The 8,595-nt window shown below is 48.0% G+C and overlaps 1 pseudogene; it reads left to right on the top strand.

The window, feature by feature from the left end:
- The first annotated feature begins 632 nt into the window (after window positions 1-632).
- Window positions 633-3,683, top strand: LOC102815628 (annotated as a pseudogene).
- Window positions 3,684-8,595: the final 4,912 nt, after the last annotated feature.

Below are 8,595 nucleotides of genomic sequence, written 5' to 3'. Positions count from 1 at the left end.
TTGGGAAAGACATTATCCATAACAGGGATTATCTGGTCTTTGAAGTTTGGGAGAATTCCCTTGTGAAATGTCTTGGTCTGGTACTTTTCTCTGAGGAAGTTCCTTATTTTGTACAAAGTTGTTATACCTATTTAACCTACAGTGTACAACTTTCCAATAAATAACTAAATCTGAGAGTAGTTTCTCATTTACTTTCCTCCTCTGTGGTTATGGCTTAGGGATATCAAGTTCAAACCAAGTTCACACTCAGGAATCAGCTGCAGAAGTACAGGGACTTGTCCACACAGTGCTACACAGCTAACCTTCGTTTGCCAAATTTGACAGAATCTCCAGGTTGGGGAAGTGGGGGATCTCATTTTCTCTACTCTTGAGAAAGCTGGAAAACTGAAGTTAATAACTTCAATGACAAGGGCTGGGTCCTTGTTTGTTTTGTGGAACAGGCCATTTGTGCAGTCAAAAAGTGTGTCGCAGAGGTTCCCATTTGGGTGGACACGCAGATGGCAACTTAGGTGGAGCTCTCTGCTCCTAGGGGGCGCTCCCCTCTTGCAGGCCAAAGAGGCGGGGGTTGGGGGGTGCTGGTGAGGAAGAAGCCGTCGCCATCTCTGAGGGCACGGGCAAGCCTGGGGCCAAGGATGTCGGAGTGGGAGAGCTGGACGACGGCACCTGAGACCTGGCTGCCTTGTTCCAAGTTGTACAAGGAGGGCACCGAGCAGCAGGAGAGCAGCCACTCGGCGCTAAAGGCCATCAGTGACTGGTGGACGACGAGACATCGTGGAGCCCTACACACACACACACACACACACACACACACCTAAGGTGAACACTTGTACTAAGTAAGAACACGCTGCCGCCAGCCCTGGCCACAGTGAACGGACAGTCTCCTCCAGAACATTCTGTCCCAGCCAAGGTGGTGAGGCAGCAATTCCTAAACAGCACAAAGGCAGCAAGGTTGGTAACTTTGGAGATGCAATCAACTGGCCCACACCAGGAGAGAGAGCCCACAAGTCTGTTCAGCCACAGTCCCACAAGTCTCAGCCTGCCCGGAAGCTGCCACCAAAGCAGGACATGAAGGAACAGGAGAAAGGAGAGGGGAGTGATAGTAAAGAGAGCCTGAATCAGGGGATGAATCAGGGGAGGAGAAGAATGGGGATGAGGGCAGCCAGCGAGGAGGGCAGAAGAAGAAAAGGAACAAACACTAATGGGTTCCATTGCAAATAGACATGAAGCCTGAAGCATCCAGGGAGAAATTGGTCTCAGCCCCACTGGCTCCGCCAGAACCTCGACACATACCTGCCAACCGTGGGGAGATCAAAGGGTCTGAACCTATGTGCCCGTGCCCGTGGCCCCACCCTCACCCCAGCCTGGCAACCAGAGACCAAACTGGAGCCTGCCTGGCATGACCAGGATGAGACATGGAGTGTGAAGAGTCATGGGGCTGGTGGGGCGCAGGCTTCCTTCCGTGGCCGTGGGGGCGTGGTCGTGGCCACGGACGTCTCTGGGGTGGCACTAAAACCCATTTTGACTACCGCAAGATTGATGCTGCAGAGGGGCCTCGCACCCCCGAGTATATGAACAACATCACCTATTACTTTGACAGTGTCAGCAATACCGAGCTTTACAGCGTGGGTCAGGAGCTGCTCAAAGACTACATTAAGCGCCAGACAGAATACTACTTCAGCGTGGACAAAGCAAGGCTTCTTCCTGCGACGATAAATGGATGCCAGAGGTTTCCTTCCCATCACCTTTACTGCTTCCTTCCACCGCGTGCAAGCCCTCACTACTGACATTTCACTCATCTTTGCGGCCCGCAAGGACAGTAAGGTGGTGGAGATAGTTGATGAGAAGGTCCACAGGAGGGAGGAGCCTAAGAAGTGGCCTCTTCCGGGTCCCCCAATAGTGGCCTATTCCCCGACCGAGTTCTCCCAGCTTCTCAACTGCCCCGAGTTTGTGCCTTGCCAGCATTACCAGAAAGAGACAGAATCTGCCCCTGGCTCGCCCCGGGCAGTCACCCCAGTACTAACCAAAGCGGAAGAGGTCAGCAACCTAAAGACACTGCCCAAGGGCTTATCTGCCAGTCTGCCTGACCTGGATTCTGAAAACTCCATTGAAGTGAAGAAGAGGCCTCAGTCTCTCCCCTGCATGGCCCAAGATGTCAGAGGAGCCCAAGTTACTCCACTAGACCTCTCTGCCTCAGCAGCTGCCTTCCCAGCAGCTGATGTCCAAGGATCAGGATGAGCAAGAGGAACTGGATTTGATGAGGAGATGGAGCAGATGAATGGACAGAAGAACACCTTCACAGCCTGGTCTGATGAGGACTCTATGAGATTGATGATGATCAATAACATCCTCATTGTCACCCAGATGCCACCTTACATGCACTGGCACCCAGGGTTGGACTGCACAGGCAACCACACCTCACGTGACAAGATGAGCCCTGAGCTGGCCAAGGTCATTAACGATGGGCTCTTCTATTATGAATGAGACGTGTGGACTGGGAACTTTGAACCAGAGTATTCCCAGATCAAGTAAGAAGTTGAGAACTTCAAGAAAACCAACATGATCAGCCAGGAGCAGTTTGACTCTCTGACCCCTGAACCCCCAGTGGATCCCAACCAAGAGGTTCCTCCTGGGCCACTCTGGTTTCGGCAAGTTCCCACTGATGCCTTGGCCAACAAGTTGTTTGGTGCTCCTGAGCCCTCCACCATCGCCCGCTCTATACCAACCACTGTCCCAGAGTCGCCAAACTATCATAATGCCAGGACTTCCCGGATCCCCTGCACACCACAGCTCAAAGACTCAAGCCAGACATCACGATTTTATCCAGTGGTGAAAAAAGGACGGACAATAGATGCTAAGATGCCTTGGAAAAGGAAGATAAGACACAGTGCGAACCCACCCTTGGAGAGTCATGTGGGCTGGGTGATGGATTCTCGAGAGCACAGGCCCAGGACTGCTTCTATTAGCTCCAGCCCCTCAGAAGGGACTCCTGCAATTGGTAGTTATGGCTGTACCCCTCAGTCACTGCCCAAGTTCCAGTATCCTCACACAGCACATCTACCATAAGTATCATATGTGCTGCCTTAGCAAGCAGAAGCATTTAGGCATTGGCCAATCTCAGGAGACTAATACTCTCTTCCGTTTCTGGTCCTTCTTCTTCCGAGATCACTTCAACAAAAAGATGTATGAGGAGTTCTAGCAGTTGGCTCTGGAGGTGGCCAAGGAAGGCTATCGATATGGTTTGGAGTGGTTTTTGGCTTTTTTTTGATACTTTAGTTATGGCCTGGAAAAGAAGTTCTGGTTAGACATATTCAAGGATTTTCAGGACACCAGAAGGACTACAAAGCTGGACAACTTTATGGGCTGGAGAAGTTCTGGGCCTTCTTGAAATATTCCAAAGCCAAAATGTGGACATTGACACCAAGCTGCAATAATACCTCAGCAAATTCCAACGTCTCAAAGACTTCCGAGTGGATCACCCTGTGGGAGAGGAGGGCAACCACAAGCGACACCCAGTGACAGCAAGAGGTGACAGCAGTGAGGGCAGAAAACGGTGCCCTTCCCAGTCTTCCAGCAGGCCAGCCACCGTGATCAGCCAACTCCCCACACCCCCTACCGGCCAGTCCCTCAGGGAAGATGCCAAATGGACAAGCCAGCACTCGGACACACAGACTTTGGGAAAGTGAAAGGCCTTTTAGTCTTGGGGTTGAGGGGTAAAGAGGGTGGGTTGAACAAGGCTATGGGGGTATCCAGTCCCAGGAGAAGGAACTTAAAAAGGACAGACCTCGAGTTATTGGGCCCTCCTGCTGAGTAGTGGCATGTACACCATTTGGGCTATCAGAGCTACCCTCTGGGCAAGAGCTCCCACATACTTCCTTCCCCCTTGTCTTCACATGATTCTTCATATCCTAGCTTCTTCTAAAGCGGGGGGAGGGATGGGGAAGGGGGGATTTAAATTATATATATATTGTTTTAAATTATTGATAGGTTGTCAGGATTACCAAAATCACTTTAGCCTGCCCGCAGTTGTTAGGCCGCAATCCTGGTCCCCACCCACAGCCTCTTCCTGCTCCCCCGATGTCAACTATGCAGCCCATAAGAAGGCACTGGGGGCCCCATTGCTCAGCACTGTCCCATGGAAGGCTCTGACAGCGCCCTGGGCCCCAGGAACACTGGCCGGCCCTTGGTCATCTGGGGCTTGTCATCACCGTGTTCTCTGCCTGCTGTCCCCACTACACCCTTCTGCCATCTTCTGGAAGAAGGAAACCAAAGGATTTAAAAGTGGGGTTTGGGGGAAGGTTTGAACCTCTCCCCACTCCCCTCTTCCCCATGCCCTTACTTCCCAGCTTATACCAGAAAAGACTGATGACAGATGACTTATTTTATTTTTCTCTTATGTTTTTATCCTTGGAAAAATGGGGGGTGGGGGGTGGGGGGAGTCGACCATAAAAAAACAAAAAAAAAAAAAAAAATCAGAAAACCCCCACCTTATCCATCAAAATTGATGTCTTTCCTCTACCCTTGGATATTTGTTTTTGTTCTTGGAAAAAATATTATTTTAAAGTTGCCTTATTGTGGAGTGGGAATCTGAAATACCCAAATGCCTGTTTTCCTTGATAGAGTCAACTCCAAGAGATCCCACCTTCTCTGGATGTGCCTGGGCTTGGATTGCTAGAATCTTTCTCTGGACTGAGTTGCATGTACCATGCCTCCTGACTGGAGGTGAGCTCCTGTCAGAGCTGTACCCACAATATCCCTACTGTTGCATCATTTGAAGCTGATGTCCTGTGTCTGTACACTGCTGCCTCTGTTGTGTCCTCGCTCTGCTTGCTGTTGTCTCACGCCAGGCCCCATCCTGCCGTGACATCTTTCATCCTATCCTTCGAACCCCAAGGCCAAGTTTGTTTCAGACTGTTGGGAGTATAGTTGGCCTGGATCTGGTACAGTCTTGTCCTCAGCTTAAAAATCTCATCCACCCCAGAGGGAAAATTGTCACACCTGGCAGCTGAGGATAATCTGAGACCTCAAAGAGGATTTGTCCCTCACAAAAAGTGGAAAACGATGCCACTTCCCCATCTGGTGGGGTCCCCCATCTTGCATCTGCTCACCATTTGGTTGACCCCACCTAGGAATAAGGAATGCAGAGGAATTGGGGACTAGGGGGAACCCCACCAGCCGCTGAAGCCCTATGGCTGGAAGGTATATGTGGACATAGAGTATACCTGACTTCTCCAGCCACTAACTGCTTGGGTTGGGCTGTGAATGACAGTGGAGTGGCTGGAGTCTACTGTCATCGGAAGCTGGGGAGGGTGACGAAGGACTAGCTCACACCAGCTTGTGATATGTGCTGGATAAGGCATGACTGCCTGTTCACCCCCAGTGGGAACTGGGCAACAGGAGAGGAGCTCGTGGTCTTGTTGTTGCCCAGTTGCTGGCACTTCCTTGACTCTCTTTCTTAATTGGTTTCTCTGTTGGGCTCAAAGGTTGGGAGTAGGAGACCCCAGGCTTAGGCGTATCATTGCTTTGAGCCTGCACCCATCCTTTATCTTTGCCCTCTCAGTGGTTAATGTATGAGAAGCCATTTCATCGCTGACATAGTGCTCTTGAAAGCCAAGGATGTTAGGCGAGTGAGTGGTCTCTGCTAGGACATTGGGATCTAAGGCCTTTCCCTATCCAGTCTGGTGCCTACCCTACATTGCCAGACATTGGACTCTCCCCCCATCCCCTGCCCCTTTCCTTTCTTCAGATCACTCAGCCCTGTACTGTATCCAGCTTGTCCTTTGCTGAGTTTGGGAGCAAAAGAAAACATTGGAGGTGGGAAAAGTTTGCTGTTACCTAGAGTTTATACCCAAGCCAAGGGCTGCCTTCCTGTCCCTGGTCCTCCCCAGACACCCCAGAAAGAGGAAGCCCCTTTGACTTGGCAAGGTGAGGACTTCGTCTCAACATAGGTTGAGGACAGTTCAGGGTGGGGGGAGGAGTTTTTCCCGGGGCCGGTGACATGTTAGTAGTTAATGTTGCAAAGACTAGTTTATATCTTCACTTTCTGAAGACACTTGAACTTAGGACCGATATATCTGTGACAAGCATGCCAGGAGTGGCAGGGCCATCAGGACTAGCCACTTCATACCCACCATCCTTCCATGGGAATCCAAGACCTGAAACAAAGCAACACCCTGTCCCAAATCCCTTTGTTCATTCTGCACCCTTGCAAGATTGGTCCATATCATCATGACCTGTGAACATCAGACATCAGAAGGTCTGTGTGCCTCTGCCCTGGTGAGGGACGGGTTTCTTGTTCACCCTCCCAAGAACCTGGGAGCAAAGGCACCACCAGTACACAATGGCGACCAGCCTGGACCCCCGGGGCTCAGAGTGTGGTGCTGAATGTTAAAGTTGTTTTTTCATAGTAGCTCTTTCCTCCCTACCCTTTCCTTGATTTTATGACAGAAAGGAATTAAAGCTTCTCAGAAGGCCCTGGAAGAGAGGGGCAAAGAAGGATGGCTTAAGGAGGAAGGGGGGGGAAGGGGAAATGGCTTGCCTAAAGCTTGGGTAGTGGTCTGCATCATCTAGCCCCACCTGAATGGGGATGCAGTGGATCTCTTGTGTACAGAGTCCCTGACTTTGCCCCAGCCCCACTCTCTCTTCAGCCATGTTGATGGCAGAGAAGATCAGACGTACATAGCCCATTTCTCACTGGATAAGAAAACTTGTCATCTGGCTTTGCAGAGAAGGTTCCAGCTAATGCTCATAGTACATTATCTTTACCATGTGCTAGAATATCACATTTAAAAGGGCAAAAAAAAAAAAAGTAAACTACTTGAATGAGCTTATATTATAACATTGATATTATTGAGAGTATCTGCTTTCCAGGCTGAAGTGATTCATTCATTATTCTAGTCCTGTTTTAGTCCTTTGTAATTTGTGGTCATTATGCTTTTCTTTTTAATACAAAAAAAGTATAAAAATAAAAACTTGAAAAGGCAAAAAAATACTACAGAGCATCTTTTCAGACCATTATGCTATAAAACTAGAAATCAACTACAAGAAAACTAAGGAAATAAAGTCGAATACATGGAAACAGAACAACACCCTGCTGAAAAGCGACTGGGTAAAACAAACAAGAATGAAAACACTACATACCAAAATCTTTGGGACATGGCGAAAGCGGTGCTGAGAGGACAATTTATTCCAATAAATTCTCACATCCAAAAAGAAGAAAGAACCAAAATTAGCACATTAACACAGCATCTCCAACTATTAGAAATGGACCAACAGAGGGAACCTACAGTCACCAAAAGAAAACAAATAACAAAGAGCAGAAATAAATGAGATGGAAAACAGAAAAACTATAGAAAGAATCAACAGGGCAAGAAGCTGGTTCTTTCAAAAAGTGTGCCGCATGGAGAGGTGTTTACGGTGGTCATAAAATCCCCTCTATTGATCTTTATTAATACAGTTCACAAAAGGAGCAGATATGCTGAGCCCATCTCCATTTGATTTCGCTAATTAATGGTCTGCATGAGCTACAACCTCAAAGAACACTGATTGATACACTGTCCAATCCCTGGGACTTGCAGCCTTACAAGAACTCTATCTCATTTGTCACTGTCCTGTTTGGCTCTCTGTGATCATTCTAGAGCCCATGGACAGAAATATTTGTAGTCATCCTGACCTACACCTACCCCTCAGAGGCACTGTTCCCCAAGAAGGCTTCCTCCTGACACCCAGCCAGGGGGAAAAAAAAAACAGCCCAGAGGAGCCATGAAAACAGCTTTATAATGTTAGTTTGTTCATTTCTTTGTTATGGAATTGGAACAAGCCAAATATAATATCAAATGTAGTGGTGGTGGTGATGTGCCAGGGAGTCGGTTCCGACTCATAGCAACCCTGCATAGGGTTACCAAGACTCTAAATCTTTAAAGGAACAGAAAGCCTCATCTTTGTCCCATGGAGCGGCTCATAGTTTCAAACTGTAACCACTACGCTACCAGAGCTCCTTAATACCAAATGTCAGGCGTACGATTTTCTGCTTTGAAAACTGGCAAATTCTCATGAACCCTTGAGTGTGCCACTTTGCTTCCATTTCATAGACAAAAAGAGAGGTTTGGGGGAAAAAAAACAACCCAAAGACTTTTGAAGTAGAAATTACAGTCTTGCCACATTTTCACGTCTCATCACCCCATCTCTCTTCTCCACTTCTATGTAGCGCCACACTTCTCCCCTTCCTAAACAGATTGGTTTAAAAGTAGAGAGTGGAGAAAGTCTTTCTAAATATAGTATGACACCCAGAAATCATAAACAACAAGATTGATAGATCAGACTACATTTAAAAACTCAAAAGACAAACTTGAAATTCAAATTCATTTTGTACATTTAAAACTGCATATTATGGTGAATGAAATAAGTCTATCACAAAAGGATAAAACTGTAGGAGACCACTATTATAAAAAAACAAGAAAAGTTTTTCCTATTAAGAAATATATACATATATATATTTGATGGTTACCAAGGGTGGACATGGCGCTGCAGGATAATGCAAGGTCAGCTTGAATGGCACGGTCGGATGTTCAAACTCATCAGCCACTCCTTGGAAACCCT

This window comes from Chrysochloris asiatica, unplaced genomic scaffold (assembly GCF_000296735.1).
Source record: "Chrysochloris asiatica unplaced genomic scaffold, ChrAsi1.0 scaffold00154, whole genome shotgun sequence".
Lineage (NCBI taxonomy): Eukaryota > Metazoa > Chordata > Mammalia > Afrosoricida > Chrysochloridae > Chrysochloris > Chrysochloris asiatica.
This window is presented reverse-complemented; position numbering and strand designations above follow the sequence as displayed.